Source organism: Globicephala melas, chromosome 2 (assembly GCF_963455315.2).
Source record: "Globicephala melas chromosome 2, mGloMel1.2, whole genome shotgun sequence".
NCBI classification, from domain to species: Eukaryota; Metazoa; Chordata; class Mammalia; order Artiodactyla; family Delphinidae; genus Globicephala; species Globicephala melas.
In genome coordinates this window covers 156,690,822-156,711,473 of record NC_083315.2, presented here as the reverse complement: position 1 = coordinate 156,711,473, position 20,652 = coordinate 156,690,822, and positions in this window count along the sequence as shown.

The window sequence follows — 20,652 nt, the reverse complement described above, 5'->3', positions numbered from 1 at the left end:
CCAGAAGAAATGTTGGAAGTGGATTTCTGACTACTCTACATGAAAAAATTTATGTTTTATATAAAATAGATAAAAAAATGAAAATCTCTCCCAGAATCAGAAAATATTAGATGTGGAAAGGATCCTCAAGATAATCTATTTTAATCTTCTTATTTAATAAATGAGGAGCAAAGTTCTAGAGAGGTTAGAGGACAGACCAAGATTATAGAGCCAATAGAGAAAGGTAGTATAGAGCAGTGGTTTAAAAAGTGTGTTCTAGTGTCACACTGCCTTGGTATAAATGGTGGCTCCACTAATTACTGGTTATGTAACTTTGAGTGTGTTATTCAAATTTTCTGCATGTCAGATATCCTATATATAAATGGGAGTCATAGTTTCTACTATACTGAGATTACTATGAAGATTAAATAAGGTATTTTGTATAAAATGGTCTGTACAGTTGCAAGACAGATGGTAATCAATAAACACTAATTATTCATAATACTAACAATAGTATCATGATGACAATGATAACTTCATCATTTTTGTTACATGACAAGATAAGAATTATTAGTTCAGAGATCTACATTTGTGCCCTCTAAAACTCACCAGAAATTTCAGAGTCAAATTTAACTGCAACCAACTATAAGCTAATGAAAGGCTTTTCTACTGAAAGAGCTAAGTGCACTACTGGTAGGATAAAGACTGAAGTACTTTTGGAAGAGCTGAATAGACTGCGGAGGATACAATTGAAGAACTTAGTAACGTGGAACAATTAAAAGTGAATGGACATGGATTTCTCGACAGATGTCAGCCTAACAAAGAGATCTAGTGAATTGTCACAGAACTCTGTCTTTAGTTTTATTCCAGATAACATATTCATAAATATCCTCAATATAGAAGACAATGGTTATCAATCAGGAGGATGAAGTTAAATAGATGAGGTCAAGTATTAGCAGTCTACAGCCAAAAGATAAGTTTAGAGAGAAAACATTGAATAGATATATTTCAATTTTTAAAAAGCAACTGCATAAGCAAAAGACAAAGGAGAAGCTTTAGCAGTAGCACATGTCAAAAACATTTATCAGTTTCAGCTGCCATTAAACCTAAAATGATGCAAAACCCAAAAAGCAGTAAGTTTACTGACAACAAATCCATGTATCAGTTGAAAATTGTGAGTAAATATTTTATGAATTTGAAAATCTGGATGACTATTGCCTCTCTAGAATAATATCACAAGGTAGAAATCAAAATCCTCAGGAAATAAATGTTGAAAAAAGTGAAAGAGATGAAATCAAAGCTGACAGGTCTCAAGAAAAGAGTAGACAAAAAGTAAAATCAATGCAGTCATAACGATGAAAATGGAATGCACACAAGAGTGAAAAAAAAACACTGAAGAATACATATTGGCAGAGAGGATAAAAATAAAGCATATTTACAAAAAGAAATGGAAGAAAAAATAAAGACGAATGAGCAAATGATAGAGAATTAGGGAAGGGAAATCCACCTAAGCAGGGTCTCCAAAAAAAGGAAACAACTTACTGGGAAAAACTATAGAGTCATAATTCAAGAAATTTTTCCTGAAATAAAAGTGGGCTTGAATCTCCATGCTGAAAAGGTACATCTTTGCTGGATTAATTGACCCAGAATAGTGGATACCAAGATGTATGGAATTCAGAGTACAGAATCCCATTAGCAGCCAGAAAAACAGATTAAAATATGAATGGTAGGAAAATCTACAGGATCATTCAAACTTATAAGATTGTTGATCAACATATAAAATTAACTTAAAGGAAATATAAGCCAAGGAAATTATATTAAGTCAAATTATTCTTTAGCTATAAAAGCTACAGGCAAATAGCATTATATAAATGAGAATTGAGTAAAAGTTGTTCCCATGAGTCTTTCTCGGGGAAATTATTAGAGGACAAAGTTCAGCCTCCAAAAATGACTGGGGGAAAACCAGAGCAACTGGACAGGAGGGAGCATTGAATGGTTAATAGCTGGGAGTCAAAGGACATCATTTAAAGCTGACAGATCAAATAATAGAAGTATAAGAGCATTTAACTCTAGAATGATAATAATCAAACAAGACTTTTAAATTGACTAAAATTGAAGGGTAGAAGTGAGAGAGAAGAGGGGAAAGGAAGTGGAAATACACTAATTACATCATCTCTTATCGAACATGAGATTCATTTTTTTAAAAAGGACTAAGTTTGTTATAAAACTTTGTTATTTTAAAGGAATGCAATGCTTCCTAAATATCAGAGCTACATTCATAAACACATGAAAATGAAGAAAATGGAACACATAGTAAAACATACACACAAAGCTATGAATACAATGAAAAACCATGAACAATTTTCATAGAACTAATGAAAAGTATATATATCATTATTTTATTAAAATTTAAGAGTAGATTATAGAACAAAGTCCAATGCTTTGCAACACACATTAATATTTCTATTTATGGAAATAGGAATCTATTAATAATCTGATCTTATCTTTTATTACCCTCTTTTCACTGACTCCACTGCTAGCCTCCCTGCTATTGTGGAATAGGCCAGCTACTGCCCCAAGGCCTCTGTAATTGTTGTTTGAGTTGCCTTCTCTGAAATCTTCCCATAATCATCTACTTCTTATTCATAATGTCTAGGTCTTTATGTTCCCTTTCCAGAGAAAGAATTTCTCAGCCAATGTTTAGAAAGAAATGAATAAGGGAGAAGAAAGCATATTTATCTGTGTGTGTGTGTGTGTGTGTGTGTGTGTTGTATTGGCTTGTATATATAAATAAAATTTTTCTAGAAGGTTAAATAAGAACTTAGTAATTGTGATCTTCAAAGGGAAAGGAAATTGAGCATCTGAGGGGCATTTATCGTTGGGGGGGTGGAATTTCTTGCTTTTATATATTTTCATAGTTTGGAGATTTGACCCATGTGTCTATATTATCTATTTTTTAAAAATTTAACATAATGATGCATTATGGTGAGAACTAAGAGAAAGGCACAGAACCCAAAAAGAAGTTGTTAAGGTTTTCTTGGTGAATATGTATCCTCATATGAGTTTTATTCTGGAAAAAGGAATTAGCCAGGAGAGATGGAAGTGATGGATCTCCAGGTGGAAGATAGAACTGAAGACAATTTTAAAGTCAAAAATCAGCATTGTATGCTCAAAGGTACAAGACACTTAGCATAACTGAACTATAAAGAGCAAAACAGTGTGGGGAGAAGTGAGCCTGGAGAAACAGGTCAGGCCAAGTCCTCACATTACATTAGCAACCTCGTATCTCATTCTGGAAGCAATAAGAAGCCACTGTAGACTTCTAAGTGAAGCCTTTAAAAATATCACCACCTATCAAAAGTTAGCTGAATTCTTATATAATTAATACCAACTGTTATAATTTTTTTGAATTCTAATTAATTTTTATTAGAGAATAGTTGACTTACAATGTTGTTAGTTTCCACTGTACAGCAAAGTGAATCAGTTATACATACACATATATCCACTCTTTTTTAGATTCTTTTCCCATATAGGTCATTATAGAGTACTGAGTAGAGTTCCCTCTGTAGGTTCTCATTAGCTATCTATCTTATATATAGTACTGTGTATATGTCAATCCCAATCTCCCAATTTATCCCTCCCCCACTTCTCATCTTGGTAACCATAAGTTTGTTTTCTACATAGGTGACTCTTTTTCTCTTTTGTAAATAAGTTCATTTGTACCCAACTGCTATAACTTATAATACCCATACGATAGATTCAATTAAAACTCTGTGATTACTTTGGAGAAATGTCAATTTAGATCTTCTGCCCATTTTTTGATTTGGTTGTTTGGGTTGTTTTTTTTTTTTTTTGATATTGTGCTGCATGAGCTGTTTGTATATTTTGTACATTAATCCCTTGTCAGTCTATTTGTTTGCAAATATTTTCTCCCATTCTGTGGGTTGACTTTTCATTTTGTTTATGGTTTCCTTCACTTCCTTTCCTTTAAGTTTAATTAGGCTCATTTGTTTATTTTTGTTTTTATTTTCACCACTCTAGGAGGTGGATCTTGCTGTGATTTATGTCAGAGAGTGTTCTGCCTATGTTTTCCTCTAAGAGTTTTATAGCATCTGGCCTTATATTTAGATCTTTAATCCATTTTGAGTTTATTTGTGTGTCTGGGGTTAGGGAGTGTTCTAATTTCATTCTTTTACACGTAGCTCTCCAGTTTCCCCACCACCACTTACTGAAAAGACTGTCTTTTCTCTGTTGTAAATTATTGCCTCCTTTGTCATAGATTGGGTGACTATACTTGTGTGGGTTTGTCTCTGGACTTTCTCCAAAGAAGACATACAGATGGCCAAGAGGCACATGAAAAGATGCTCAACATCACTAATTATTAGATAAATGCAAATCAAAACTACAATGAGGTATCACCTCACACCAGTTAGAATGGGCATCATCAGAAAATCTACAAACAACAAATGCTGGAGAGGGTGTGGAGAAAAGGGAACCCTCTTGCACTGTTGGTGGGAATGTAACTTGATACAGCCACTATGAAGGCCAGTATGGAGGTTCCTTAAAAAACTAAAAATAGAATTACCATATGACCCAGCAATCCTGCTACTGGGCATATACCCAGAGAAAACCATAATTCAAAAACACACATGCACCCCAGTGTTCATTGCAGCACTATTTACAATAGCCTGGTCATGGAAGCAACCTAAATGCCCATTGACAGATGAATGAAGAAAGATGTGGTACATATATACAATGGAATATTACTCAGCCATAGAAAAGAATGGAATAATGCCATCTGCAGCAACATGGATAGACCTAGAGATTGTCACACTGAGTGAAGTAAGTCAGACAGAGAAAGACAAATATCACGTGATATCACTTATATGCAGAATTTAAAAAAATGGTACAAATGAACTTATTTACAAAACAGAAGTAGTCACAGATGTAAAAAACAAACATGGTTTGGGGGAAAAGGGGAGGGAGAGATAAACTGGGAAATTGGAATTGACTTATACACACTACTATATATAAAATAGACAACTAATAATAACCTACCATAGAGCACAGGGAACTCTACTCAATACTCTGTAATGACCTATATGGGAAAAGAATCTAAAAAGTAATGGATATATGTACATGTATAACTGATTCACTTTGCTGTACAGTAGAAACTAACACAACATTGTAAATCAACTACACTCCAATAAAAATTTTTTTAAATACAAAAAACAAAACAAAACTCTGTGACTAGTTGTGGCCAGAATGTGGAGAAATTCAAACCTTAATACTGTGGTGGCTGTGTAAATTGATCTGGCCACTTTGAGTAACAATTTATCAATATCTATTTGATTTGAAAATGGGTGTTTCATACATCCCATTCTATGTCTAAGTTTATGCCCAAGGAAAATATTCATGTAAAAATACAAGGAAGTGAGTAAAGGAGGTTATTATAGGATGCTTGTAATAACAAGCTATGGAAAGCATCTGTCTCCATAAACAGAGGAATAGATAAATACATTATAATAAAATACATTGTGGTATATTCATAAAATATTATTCACAGTTAAAATGAATAAATGAAAAGTCACCTTAAACTTGCACATGCACACACACACACAATACTTAAGTCAATCCAGATGAGTGGAGCCCAAATATCCTGATTCCTATTGTTGCTGTAACAAATTATCACAAACTTATTGGCTCAAAACAACAAAAATTTATTGTTTTATAGTTGTGGAAGTCAGAAGTCCAAAAATGTTCTTAACGGTCTAAAATCATGGTGTTGGCAGGACTGCCTTCTGGAGGTTCTAGGGTAGAATCTGTTTTCTTGCCTTTTCCATTTCTAGGCTATCCACATTCCTTGGCTTGTGGTCCCATCTTGTCTTATCAAAGCCAACACTGGCTGCTCAAGTCTTTCTCACAATCTCTTTGACACACATTCCTCTGCCTCCTCCTCTTGTCTTTTAAAGATCCATGTGATTACACAGATAAGCCAGGATAATCTCCCTATTTTAAGGTTATCTGATCACTAACCTTAGTTCCATCTTCAATCTTAATTTCCTCTTTCCATGTAACACGACATATTCACAGGTTTGGGGGAATAGGATGGAGACATATTTGGGGGGTCATATTTGCACCTACCACATACCTCTGACCACTGATACTTTACTGCACTATGATTCACCATCATGAGATAAGATCTGTTCAGTATAGCAGTAGGTAATTGTAAAATGCTCATTTATGTAGATATTATAGAAAGTAACTCTGGAAATCAGAGAGCACAGTATAGCAATCTCATTACCACCATCTGTTACCTACCTGAAATTCAAGGTTTACTACTTTTGAATCTAAGGATCATAGAACTTAACTAGGCTCAGTGAAGACCCAAGATAACCTTATCAGGGACCTGCAACTGAATTGTAGATGTGGTCAGCCAAAGCCAAAATAACATCTGTAAGTGAGCAATTTGCTCTGACCTGTGCAGATGACACTGAAAACAGCACAAAACACTTTTCTTTCTTGAGTTTTCATGCAGTTGAAGTCCAATTGCTAAAATCAAGTAGGTGAAGAAATCAATGCTTGCTGTTGATTTTCCAGGTTCCTAATACTCTAGGATGATTTGGGGAGTTGCTGTTCTATCAAACCATTCACAAATAAATGACTGGACACTCATTTCCATTTAGAATGTCTATTTAAATACTAATTTGACCTCTGAGTGTTCTGGGGGTTGGTTGATTAATGCATGTAAAATTGTCATTAAAATTGCATATCAAGCCAAGTTAAAATGAAGCTATTATATCTTGGCTGATTTTCTTCCCTGGAATCCTGAGAGGAAAGAAAGCAATGGCAGTAGATCATCAATAAGAAGAGAAGGAAGAAGGAAATTTTAACGTTCGTTATAAAAATATCTGAGCCTTTCAATTCAGCTAAGAGAATTAGACTTCTCCTGATAAAACCCTTTATGATATTTTTAAAAATATGGTAGAAAATAATCCTCTTAAAAAATGAGACTTCTGAATGCCTTTCTGTTTTTGCACCGGAAATTGAGGGTGTAGAGCATGTCATATAAATGACTTCAGAGTTTCACAAGAAACACTCAGTGGAAATCCTTTTAAATTTATTTGGTGGTTTACTTCCCACCCTGAGGGGTTGAAAATCTCAGGCACAGGAAGCAGTTACTGATTTACTGGTTGATCCACAGCCTTTAGTTTCAGTGACAGCTCATTTGACCCATTTCATTTCTCAAAATTGCTTTTTAATTTCCTGAGAACAGCAGCATTGTTGTAGTGTGTTGAGAGCATCATGTGTTTCAAATGCTAAACCCTCTTATTTTATTCCATAATTCATCTCCATTGGAAAGGCAGATCTCCTTTCGAGGGGTATGAGTGTAGGTTTGGAGGGTCAAAGGACCCAAGTTGTGTCCCTGCTCTGTTCTTTACCAGTCATGTGACCTTGGAGACTTCAATTCCCATCTCTGGGCCTCACCTTCTAGTATCTATTTAAATAAGGGATTGAACTATATTTTCAAAGATCCTTTCTGTTATAAAGTTCTATATCACTACGGGTGCTTAGCACTAGTAAAAATATGCATTACCATTTTATATACAATGGAAAGGTGGCTTTGCTAATTACAGGAATACTAGTTCAGCTATGCATGACAATTTTGAACAAAATAACATGTTTGGTCCTTAAACGGCAAATACTAAGAGGGTTTTATAATGACACATGGCTTGTCTTTTAACCTGCTAATTATATAGCCCTTTATTCTCAAGAGAAGATTCACTTATGCTAAAGACTCTGGGATGAAGCTTAACCAGCCACATGTTATAAAATACACAAGCTGAGACCATTGATTGTTTTTCCAACTCCAAAACTTTTTTTAGGCTGTCACACTTCATAAATTTCTCTCCTCTTCCTAGTTATCTTTTCAAACCTTATTCATCCTTGAAGGCCTAGATGGAGTTCAATCTAACCCATATAGCTCTGCATGAATAGCCCATAGTTTTTCTTTCCTGCATCACTATAGAATTTGATCATAGCAGTGCCAATCAAAACCACAACTATTTATCAACTTGTATGTTTGTGTACAAATTAGAAGGTGTAGAGGAAACATAGAAAGGTAAAACATATCCACTATTTTCAAAGAATCTATAATACCATTAACATAAGACATAAGCACATATGGCTTAAGTGAATATGTGAGAACTGAAAATTACTGAATCATTTTAAGGTTACTTATTGTTAATTATAAAATTAATGATAAATGGTTTCAAATTTTAAAATTTTTTTTTTACTCTTGAACTATTTTATCTTCACAAATAAAATAACTTACCAATATATATCAAATAAAGTTAGAGATGCTATGGTTCAAAGGAGAAAAAAAAACCTAGGTCTTCTCTCTAGGTGGTTTGCAAAGCACATCCTTATAAATTGAGCATCCTAAAGAAAATGATTTTAAAACCACAGGGCAACAGGGGTTTGGCATTTTATGAATAAAAGGAATACAGCCTAGATGGTAAGAGAAGTCTTCTTAGAAGCGATGAGACTGAATTCAGATTTTTAAAACATGCATGGATGTTGGGTAGATTAAAAGAACTGTGTGGAAGCTTTACAGACGAATGAAAAGAGCATGAGGAAAGCATTGAGGGAGGCAATTGCAAGGAGATTTGGAAATAAACAATTATAATAAGATGATACTTTGCAAAATACATTATCTGTCTCTGCATTTTAATGCACAAAACTTTGTCTTAGTCATTCAGGTCTATTTCTCTACCCTGAGGGGTTGAGTGATGATGGAGAAACATGGAAGTAGAGAATTAAAACTTTTAGGACAGAAATGCAGAGAGAGTCTTTCAGGTTTTTAATACCAAAATGTTAGTTGTGAATCAAGATAATAGTCGTGAAAGTTAAACTTTGAGGAGGAGAAGAAAAAAAAAATTTACATTCCCTTAACAAACATTAACACACAAAAGGCACATTTAGATCATAGACTTGTGTGTGTGTGTGTGTGTGTGTGTGTGTGTGTATGTTTCTGTTATCTTAGGATATTCCTTTTCTGCATGTTAGATTACGTCATGGGGCGTTGGGGGTGGGGGTGGGGGTGGTGCCTGTTGGGTAGAAAAAGTAAACAAGATACCCATATGAGTTTTGGTAGATCAAAAATGATCAGAGGTAGTGGTTGTTCCCTGGGTATAACATGGGAGAGGCTGAGCACCTAACTTCAGCACAGAAAACAGAATAAGAGAAATGGACCAAAGAAGCCAAATATACAGCAGAAAGTAACACAACATTGTAAATCAGCTACACTTCAATATAAAAAAAAAAAGAAGCCAAGTAGATGAGACTGAAGGTGAGTTTCTTGTACCCCATGGTCTGTGTATAGATGCTCAGAGAACCCAGAGAATCCTGGAGACTGGGATGGGACATGGAGGGTTGGACAAACATCCTTCACTGTGCAGGGACCTGAGGACTGATAGCTAATGGCCAGGACACACACCTAAGAGCTGTGTGCCAGCATAACACACACAAAAAGCCAGACAGGACCAGTTTATCTTAGTAGGGACCAGTCTAGGGAGAAGATCTAACTGGCCACTGGATAGCAGAGAACAGCAAGATCAGGAGACATTGTATAGATACCAATAATTTGTGAATTCATACCTCCCTCACCAGAACAAGAATGCTGTAAACACTTTTTAAACCCAGGTGCCACCAAAAGGTGGGGAAAGAAAGAAACAAGAACTTTTCTGAAGCTTCTGATTCATCAAAAGAAGTACTTGGAATTATTGGACTTCGTCTTCACTAGCAGAAGGTCTGCATGTGATCACATGCCCAGGTGACCCCAGAGATGGTATAGGGGCTGGGGCAGGGGTGGGGCAAGGAAAGGAAGATGAATTATAAAATAATGAAGAAGTTGTATTTGGGAATAATCTGAGTAAAATGGACCATGCCACACAAATCAGTTTGAAAATAATCAAGAATTCATATATATAAATAATGACAATGAAGACAGGAAAGATGGGCCAAGTTACGGAAAATCCAAATGTTAAGTGTTATACATTTAAAATGATGTCCCTCTTCTGCAACCCACTGCTTTCTCAATCTTCTCTCTCCTTCCTGCCACAAACTCCCTCTTGGGAAGGGTAATTTTTCTACTACTCCAATGATCTTTTTCCCAAGAATCCACCAAGTAATTTTTTGTCCTTTCCCTCATCAGATAAATGAACAGCCAAACGAAGTGTAAAAAAAAAAGACAAGTGAGAGGGGCAAGATGTAAAAAGCTGCGAAGGAGCTGAGTGAACAGGTGATCTGCCACAGTTTCTTGGATACAGGTAGAAGACATGGGACCTCTGGGCCGGAGAATAAGGACTTCATTACCCACAGCAATAGCAGCAGCTAGAGGATTAGCATTTTTACTGCTTCTCCTCACCCAAATTCCAACAGAGCAACGCAGAGGGCCAGGTTGACACCTACTCCCATAAGGGGTTACATCACAGGAGAGAAGCCCCAAGCTTATGGAACTGAACTCTTTTAAAATGGACAGTAAGCATGCCTGCCTTTTGCCCCAAAGGAAGCTATTATGTTTATTATATTATACAGGAAACAAACTTTCAGTGGCTCTGAAGGGAGACACTATCTCTATTGTCCAATGCTGTTCACTACGCAAACATTCTTGGAAAGAGAGTAAACAAAGATGGTCTGCTTTAAAGATGTGCTGAAAAATAAGAGACCTATGAAGAATTGTCTCCCAAGATAAGACTGTGACCCTCTCCCCCACTAAATATTTATCTTATCACATATGATTAAGGTTATTCTCTACCTATCAGAAGTGGGAGTTATTAAAAACACTTGAGAAGAAGTTATTTTTTAAAAACACAAAGAGTAATATCGCTTGTCAGAGTCCGTTTGGGCTGCTATATCAAGATACCATAGTCTGAGTGACTTAACAACAAACATTTATTTCTCATAGTTCTGGACACTGAGGAGTCCAAAATCAAGGCACCAGCAGATCCAGTGTCTGAAAAAGACACTTTTCCTGGTTTTCAGACAAGGTTGATGTATCATCACATGGCAAAGAGCAGAGAGATAGGAAGCAAGCTCTTTTTCTCTCTCTCTCTTCCTTCCTCCCTCTCCCTCTCTTTCTCTCAAGTTTCTTCTTTCGGGGTGGGGGGTGGCGGGTGCAGTAATCCCGTGATGAGGGCTCCACTCTCGTGAGTGAATTATTTCCCTAAGGCTTTACCTGCTGATACTATCCTATTGGATGTTAGGGTTTCAGCTAATGAATTTTAGAGGAACACAAATATACAATCCATAATACCACTGAAGTTTGACAGCTGGTTGGAGACTAGAGAAAAAGTGACATTTCATCCAGATGAGAAGTAATATTTAAACATTATTTGTTACATGACTTATGTTTGTCTTAACTCCCTAACTAGATTGTTTTTCTCTTTAGAATCCAGACTACATATTAAACTAGCTATTTCCCACATCCCTCTCACAGGGCTGAGTATACAGGAGGCACTCAATAAATACCCTGCTGGTACAATGACTTATTAATTTGAATCTGGGGGGTTGCTAAGAAGAGTGGATAGTGCTTTTAATGTCTGGCTGCAGAAACACAGCACAGAGAACGTGAATTTGTTCACGCTCCTTCATTACATTGTACTTATTTAATTCCCCAAGAAAAGTAATCATCTGTTTAATGCTATGTCCTTTTGGGGAATTTTCTCCACGTGCAGGTTACGTTATATTTATAAAGAGCAATAGCTCCACTGTTTTGGCACATGACTCTTAAAAGTCAGCCTGTAAGAGGGTTAAGCTTTAGGTGTGTGGCAGTGCTGTTTTTTTTAGGGACTTGGAAGCTGTGCTTTCTATAACTTGTATTTTTATATCAAGGGTAGCTAAACTGTGTAGCTGCTTTATAACTGCATAGGATCATTGCTAGAAATTGAAATTCTAATAGGATGCTTCCTATTCTTAATGTTACAGTCATGTTTTCTTTTAACTAATTAGAAAAATAATGTCTGTAATAGGAAAAAGACTAAAGCAAAATCTGATTCCAGGGCTTCCCTGATGGCGCAGTGGTTGAGAGTCCGCCTGCCGATGCAGGGGATACGGGTTCGTGACCCGGTCTGGGAAGATCCCACATGCCGCGGAGCGGCTGGGCCCGTGAGCCACGGCCGCTGAGCCTGCGCGTCCGGAGCCTGTGCTCCGCAATGGGAGAGGCCACAGCAGTGAGAGGCCCGCGTACCGCAAAAGAAAAAAAAAAAAAAAAAATCTGATTCCAGGTACCATCAAATGGAGAAACAAAGCATTCAATGCTCATTGTGTGAAAAATCTCTCTTTTAAGGTCAAAGTAGCAGATGAAACCGCAGTGGTTTTTGTTGTTTCTTTGCTTAATAGAGTCAGCATTTTTATTTACAAGAAAATGATAGCATCTCTTATTTAAGTGTAAAAGTTAGCCTTTGCCAAATGATGATAGAAATAATTAACAATATTATCTTAGTCAATTTAGCTAATTCTGCCTCTCTGTGATCTCCTTTGATTCCTTCAAAGGTTTTGGAACTCCAGAAAAAAAGAAAAAAGGAATTTTCCTGGAAGAAATTTGCATAGCAGAGTTAAGGTGAAAGACTGAATAACTCCAGTCGAATAAGTCCTATGCATCTCATGGTGACTTATTACTTGAAGTGTTATGATACCCAGTACTTTAAGAATACAGTCAGCTCTACAATACCGAACTGATGCTAGGGCAAGTGGGGTTTGCTTTTGTTTTTGTTTTTCTCTATGACCTTCCCCCCGTTTGGATTTAGCTGTTAATATTCTAGTTCTCGTTTAGCTTTATCTCATTAAATTACTTAGCATTTCATTATTTTTAGGGTTTCACCTCCTCCTTACATAAGAAGCCATTATGATTTCTCTAAGCCCAGTTTTTACTACACACTGTGACTTTCCATGGTAAATGCAGCAGAGTGAAGACTGAATTATTACAACTTAGACCTTTATTTAACACCCCAACTCCTTGCAAATGTATCATTCTTTACTAATAAAGACAATGAAAATAAATCCTAAAAGAGTTTAAAATCCCACTCTTAGAAAGTCACTTTGCTGGAAATGGATAAGCATTTCCCATGTCATCAAGATATTGTGCAAATATGTGTGTGTGTGTGTGTGTGTGTGTGTAATTTCTATAACTTGGTAGGTAAGAAACAATAAAACTTCGTGCAAATGAATTTATTCATAATGATATCTTATATAATGTGCTTTTTGTAGTACTGTTTTTTTCTCCATATCAATGTTACTGTTAATTCTTCAATCTCTGCTCTATTCTGAATGTTATTACCGTTTTAAATCTTGCTGTTTCCTCCATTTTTCCCTAGTGAGACAGTACAAGAGGTATGAGGAGTGTTCTCTTCGTTCTCTTGTTCTCAATGCATGAAATGCTTGCCACTGTCAACACGACCCGGTGCCACAGCCTCTGTCATATTCCCAGACATCACTGCACACAATTTATGAGGTTTACATAAAGGTTATGTGGAATAAATCACTGGCCTTTATCTTTGCCTGGTATCCTCTTTGCATTATTTATGAGCAAAGAACAATGCATCATGCTGGACTCCATATTAGGCCTCAATCATTCACCTGTGAAACATCATTTTCCTGGAGATCCTGACGTTAGAGTGAAGAGGCAACTCCCTCTTTCTGAGAAGAGCCTTGCAGCCTGTTTCAGATAATACATCAGAAAGACACTGATGATACCTATTAATAATCATCAATCTTAAGAAGCAGCACAACCCACAAAGGAATAAATGTTCTTATGCTTGCATTCTACAAGGATTGGCACTTATCTTGTCCATCCTCTGGACACCATTCAGTCATTCACTCAACAGCATTTTGCTGAATACTTACTATGTTCCAGGCTGCACCATTGTTAAATGTTTGTATTTCTTCAGTGAACAGAGAAACAAAAAGTATGGTCTTGGCCTAGGTTCCTTCACAAAAGGTCCTGAGAGAAGGGCTTGAATGCATAAAGTTTAATTCTGGAAATGAACCCAAGTAACTGGTGTAGGGAACTAGAAGAGCAACACAGGGCAGGAGGGAAAGTTAATTTAAAATTGCATCATTGAACTGACTACCTCAATGAACTGGAACAAAATTCCACCTGGGATCTTCTGAGGAGCCATGTATGGGCACCTCAGAATTGTTCACCTGAGACAGAGAAGAGCAGTTCTCATCCCCAATTTCTGAGGGTTGTGCACGGAAACTTAACTGTCTTCTGCAAGTGTCACATGGCTGAGCTGATTCCCACAGGCATCCCATTTGGAAGTAGTGGAGAAAATCCAGAGCCCAAAGCAAGAGATTTAGAGTGTTGGTAAGGCAAGGTGCTGTCATATTATACCTGCATGCGTCTGTGTGCCACGGCAGTGGCTGGAGTGAAAATATACGTCAGAAAGATATGAGGTTGCATGCAAGAGACGGCTGATACAATCCCTGCCCTTGAGCTTGTATCCAAGTCAGTTGCATTTTATCCAATCCAGATGCTTTACTTGGGGCTTTCTAAAGCAAACAACAGGAGTAAATGAAAATGGCTGCACTCATACAATAGATCTAGACCAATACATAGCTAAGACCTGTTAACTTAAATTCTGTTAATTTAAGAATTGCCATGTGAAAAAAAATACAAATATAAAAAGGTCTACTATATTTATTACCAAGGTTTATCATAGAGAAAGATTAAAGATTTTAGAATAGATATGTCTAAGAGAACCAGCTCATCTGAATAGCTCTTGTTTTATTTTATAGGTTCTACACGATGGTCTTATTTAGAAACAATTTCAACTGAAATCATAGATCATAGGTATTAATGACTACAAAATTCCAAAACACAAGACCTTCAAGTAAAAGAGAGAGTAAAAAGCCAGCTTTTAACCCTTACCTGAACACTTATATCCACCCTTTAGAGTCTGAAAAAGCAAGAGATAAACTTAAAGTATTTTTGGAGAGAGCTGTTATAGCACTGTGACTCTACCCCTGCCGTGGGGGGGAAATTGGAAAGCACTTTAATTTTTCAAAACCAAGGAAAGAATCTTCACTAGTATGCCTTAGAGAACTTTATCTGTTTTCTATGGATCTTAGAGTCACAGTAGACTAAAACATACCTGAGAAACCTAAAGGGAGAGAGACCATGGTTGCCTAGCTTTTCTGATTATGAAGACAAACACAGTGGATTTGGGTACCAGGCTCTATTTCCAGAATTTTCAGGGTATAGTCAGAGAAGTGGTAAAGGATTGTTTTGATTCTGCCCAAGAGGGTTGCCTGAATTGGGAAGGTGTCCTCAGCCAAAAGAATGTCTTAAGTCTGAGGAAAAGTAAAAAATCATCAGCCAGAAGAGAAGCATTTACCCACCTCAAGGGAAGTATATTTAAAACATCCCCATCAATGGGAATAGGAAGGAGGACCTCTAGAAACTCCACAAAATCACTTTGCAGAAGAATGAGCATTTTAAATATCTACCAAATTTGTAGCTCCATTTTGAAGAATCTAAAAGAGTTAAAGTCTAAGGAGGATTCAGTATGGGATCACCATAACCATTCTAAAATGGAACCAAGAAGGATTATCTTCCACACTTGGACCATGTGGTACTACCAGGATGAAACATGGACCCTACCAATAAGGTAGAGGAGAAGAGAAGGAAAGAAAGAAAGATGTAAAAGAAAAACTAAACTGGAGGCATAGTCAAGAATTGACAGTACTTGGAATGGAAGGCAAGTACTAATCAGAAATTTTCTCTTGTGTTCATGATGTTAGTAGTATGAACTTTTGGTAATAAATGTCTCATAATGAATTCTACCTGCACATCTTCCAGATATCATGGGACGTGATATCAAGATCACACACAAAAAGCAAAGAAGGAAAGATGAAAATAAAAAGGTATAATGATACATAAACCTGGAGGAGGCTTACAGGCTAGCTGACTTTATCACCCTAGACCAGCCACCAAAGGGGAACTCTCAGACTTAGGTGCATGTTCTGGAGCCAACAGTCAACTCACCTTTGTACTCAAGGATAAGCCAAGTGAGTGAATGTAAGTCCTTAAACACTCTTATTTTCCATGAACCTTTCTGCAGAGTCTCTAAATTCTTTATGGATGAAATGTAGTAAGATTGAATTGTCTTCCTAAACATGGAAATTGTGGGTGGAAGCAGCAATTTCAACTGATTTCAACTGGTTGAAATGAAGAGCTTATATCGCCTCTCGCATTTTGCTGTCTGATCATAACTTTTCAATATCAAGAAAAACTGATGACCTAAGTGGATGATACACCATGACTATCAATAAATGAAATCAAAGCAACCAGCTGAAAAATGAGAACTTAGGCAATCAACAGTTTGCTTTTTCTTTGTGACATCAACTGACTAATTTGAGTGATTTTCTCTTAAATAACAGGGTGTCATGGGTAGGAACTGTGTGAGCGAGAGTGCGGTATTGAGTACACACTAGGCCAACAAGAGTCAGTCACAATCTGTTGCACAAAGATAATCAAATGACCAGATAATTTGTCTTTGGAGAGAGAATTGTCTCCTGTCTTATCCTCAAAAATACACTCAGATTTCACAGATATAGCAGATGCTCTAAAGTGCCAGATTAGTCATGCTAAGAGATTTCACTAAAATTAACCATCTCTGAAAAGAAAATGTTAGTGACGTTTAGTAAGGAGAGAATTTCCATTTGTTCTCAGAAGGCTTTGTTCTGGTGTTCAGACTGTGATGGATGATTACCAGCCCCTCAAGTGAGCAGAGCCCAACCAACTTTGAGATTTGTCTTCCTTTTTCTAGAAAGGGTTTAGCAAAGAGAAATTGAGGGAAGTTATGCTTTTACCTGAATATAGAATAGGAAATGGACTAGATTTTTCTTTTAGGATCAAAAAAATCCCAGAAATCACAAATCAGGACTCTTTATATTTGTTTATTTTAACTCTAACCTACTATTATTCAGTAAATATCTTTCGTTTAAATTTATGGAGTCCCACTGCAGTTTAACACGCTAGATAAAGGTAATGTATAACAGAGTTAATTGATTAGTACAATTTCATTTTACTTTAATATACCAAACCTCTGGTGTGAAATATCCACAGTCAATGATCAGCATAGACTAAACTGAGGTCATTTTAACTATTACCAACTTCTAAATTTAGTTTTACAGATGAGAAAGAGATGATTAAAGTGTATGTCTCTCTCAATTGTAATAACTTATTCGTAGATGTTTATAGTCTTTTATCATTTTGTTTTCTTCTTAGCTGATGTTTTCGCTAACATGATTAACTCATTTTATAGACTTTTAGAATTAAAACTGTGTAGCCAACATCATGAGCCATTGTTCATAGCATCTGGCCTTCTGGTCCTTGTTTTCAATTACATTTCAGTAAAGATGGAGTTAGTCCTGAAAAACCACGATTCTTTAAGGCTCAGACAATTGTGATTTCATCCTCCTACCATCCCTTTAGAAGTATAAGGCTACTGTTCCAGAAGTCACGTCCTTTAAAAAAGGAAACCTTGGTAGAAAGGGGAGAAGAAAAAAATCATTTGCAGTGTCTTTCCAAGGTTCTGAACAGGGATAGGGGAAGCATCTTAATGATGGTAAGTCATAATGAAAGGGCAGTGGGTTCCACTGGGTTATCCATATTTCTTCCTACTTGAACTAGCAATCCCCTGGAAAACCACAAATAATAATTATCATGGAAAGAGCCATCTATTCAGCATTATTATGTGGCAGGTACCATATTAAACACACTATATACTTTACCTTATTTAATCTTTAGAAAGATTCCACAGTGTTACAATAATGTACCATTATTGACTTATGATCAAAAAAAATTCAGGAAATGCAGAGAGGACAAGCAAAATCAGCTAGCTATATGGCTAATATAAAACAAGACTTAAACCCAAAATCAACTGGCCCCAAATCTCATAGAGCAAAACCTTTTTATATTTCACTTCAGATTCTCTCAGCCTCACCTGCTTCTGGGGTCTTTGGCCATTTAGACTACTTCAGCTGCACGGGGGCAACCAACTGTGTGTGTAAACTGACAAAATTCACATGGGACACCCCGACAAGACTGCATCTCATACCCACACTGCACAGCCCTCACCTCCTGGCCCTGAGGTTTAGTGTTGATATTGAGGCACAGCGAGCTACCTGGAAGTGTGGACGTAGTTGATGCCCTGTGGGAAAACATTTGACCAGAGGGAGATGGAAGGCTATGTATAAATTCTTCATCCATTATCCTGCCAAAATACTGCCTTTAGAAACAATTGCCCAGCCTTCCAGAGACTGCCTAAGTGAAATGTATGAAGTGAAACATGTATGAAGGGATTTAATACAGGGAAGAGAGGTCTCTATAGCTGTTGGAAAAGCTAGAATTATAAGTAAGAAAACAAGCACTAATGATCTCATCCCACAGCACCAGGTAGAAGCAGGTAGTTCTCAAAAGCATTCCCAGAAACCACGACAAATCTAAGAAGCTCTGGTAAGCTCTTATCAACTTTCAGTATGCAACAGTGAGGTGGTGGTGGGGTCTCTCACCAACTTGCCTGAAATATACCTCATACCTCCTGCCCTCTATAACACTAACTACCCCATCTCCTGAAGAATGATGGTTTCTCCCTCTTGCCTTCCTTCCAAGAGACTCTCATGGAAGAGTCTCAATTAAATTCTGTTTAATTTAATTCAGAACTATACAGGGAGGGGAATTCTGAACTATACAGGGAGGGGAATTCTGCCTTAGGAGACCTTAGACTAGGGAGAGGTGAGGATACTGAGTTGACAGCCAAGTACTTAGGCATATGGAAATCTGACCTTGATATGAATCCTGGTTAAATACCTTGTCAACCTGGCATCTATAGGGGATGTTGAAGTAATACTAGAATTCCACAAACATTACAGAGTTCCCTCCAAAACCTGGGAATATAATGAGATAGAGAAAATGTTATATGCCAGAATATATTTTAGGAAACCTATGTGATTAGAAGAAACACCTTGATAAGCCACTAGGGGAGGAGGGTGAGACCACTGGACAACATGGTAAAATAGCAAGAGAGATTATTAACTCTCTTCTAAAGAGGACCTAGTTCACAGCAGGACTCCTGTGATGTTAAATGGGTGGGCAAGCTGAGACTACATCACCAAAAGTCTTCCTTCTTTATAGTTTTCCCACAGATTACAGTATTTCCTCTGAATCAATGTTGAACACATACTTAAGAATGTTCTTTTGAAACATCACCAATTGTTGGTCTGTCTGAGGGGTCCTTATGACTCAATCCAGCTCTACATTGGTGTGAACATAACCAATCAGTTAACAGTGTCCCAGTGGAAAAACAGGTGAGAGCGTCTGTTCCAGTCTACCTTGTCTTTAAAAAAAAAAACTAGCTTCAAAACAAGGTCCATTTCTGAGGTTTAAGTTCTAAATATACAGTTGACAACATTTCAGAAACTTATTCCTGACTCTGTATTTGCTATCTTTATTTTAATTCAAGACTAATCTCATTCAGTGAATTATTTCTTTTTTTGTTTATAGTGTGCCATAACAATTAAAAGCATTATATTGCGTTGATATATAAGTAAATTGATTAATAAGTTTCAAGACCCTTAAGTATAAAATGTTTGTTTAAAGAAATAGAAATTCCTGGTGGCTGCTCCAAGATGTACTTCTGTTGGAAAAACAATAACCATAACCACAAAGGTATATTTATTTAATCTCTGCTGTACCAAAAATTATTCAAAGTGCTCAGATGACTTCTAATAAAGAACAGGTAAGAAATAAGCATCATAATTTACAGTTTGATCCAGTTATGCCTTAAGATGTTACTAGTTGCAAGTAATTTGAACAATGCTTAATATGTTTTTTAAAAATAATATGTATTAGTAATGGTGCATTTGTTATAAAATCATAGCTAATTTTTTTCTGTACATCATTCTAAGGACAGAGAAATACAAACAGCTGTTGACAAAATTGATAATACTTGATATATATGTGTGTGTGTGTGTGTGTATGTATATATATATATATATATATATATATATATATATATAGTATTTGAAATATAATAAAAGGCTACAGAAGTGATAGAGGTGACACCAGAGAACAGCACAATCCATCTAGACCTTTCCAGCTTCTCCAGTTTTTTGCTATCCCTCCAAGGTGATCATCTGTCATTTCCATAGTGGCTGCAACTCTACCACTATAGTTCCAAAAAGTTGTTTTTGGTAACTGATGTGTAGTATGCTCTAAAGCTTTTCAAATGCAACAGCAATGTTACTGAGATACCTGAATTCCAGTCTTCATAGTATGCAGACTGATTAAGCTAGGTTAGGCATAAGCAGCCAATCTGGAAGAAGTTACATGTGTTGTCCAGTTCCCCAATTCCTTGAAGTCTGACCTTCATTTTCCTAGGATAATGATTAAGCACTCGTGACAGCAAACATATTAATAGCATAAGGTTAATTAATATGTGCACATGTTTACTAACTTCCCAGAAATTTTACCAAAAATATGGATCCTTCCTATTCATTATGGAAACTGTATCCTTGGAAATACTGAAGCCTTTTGAAAAACTCAAACTAGAACTCCAAAAAGCAGTTCAATCATACTATTGACTCTTAGAAAAGAAATTTAACTTT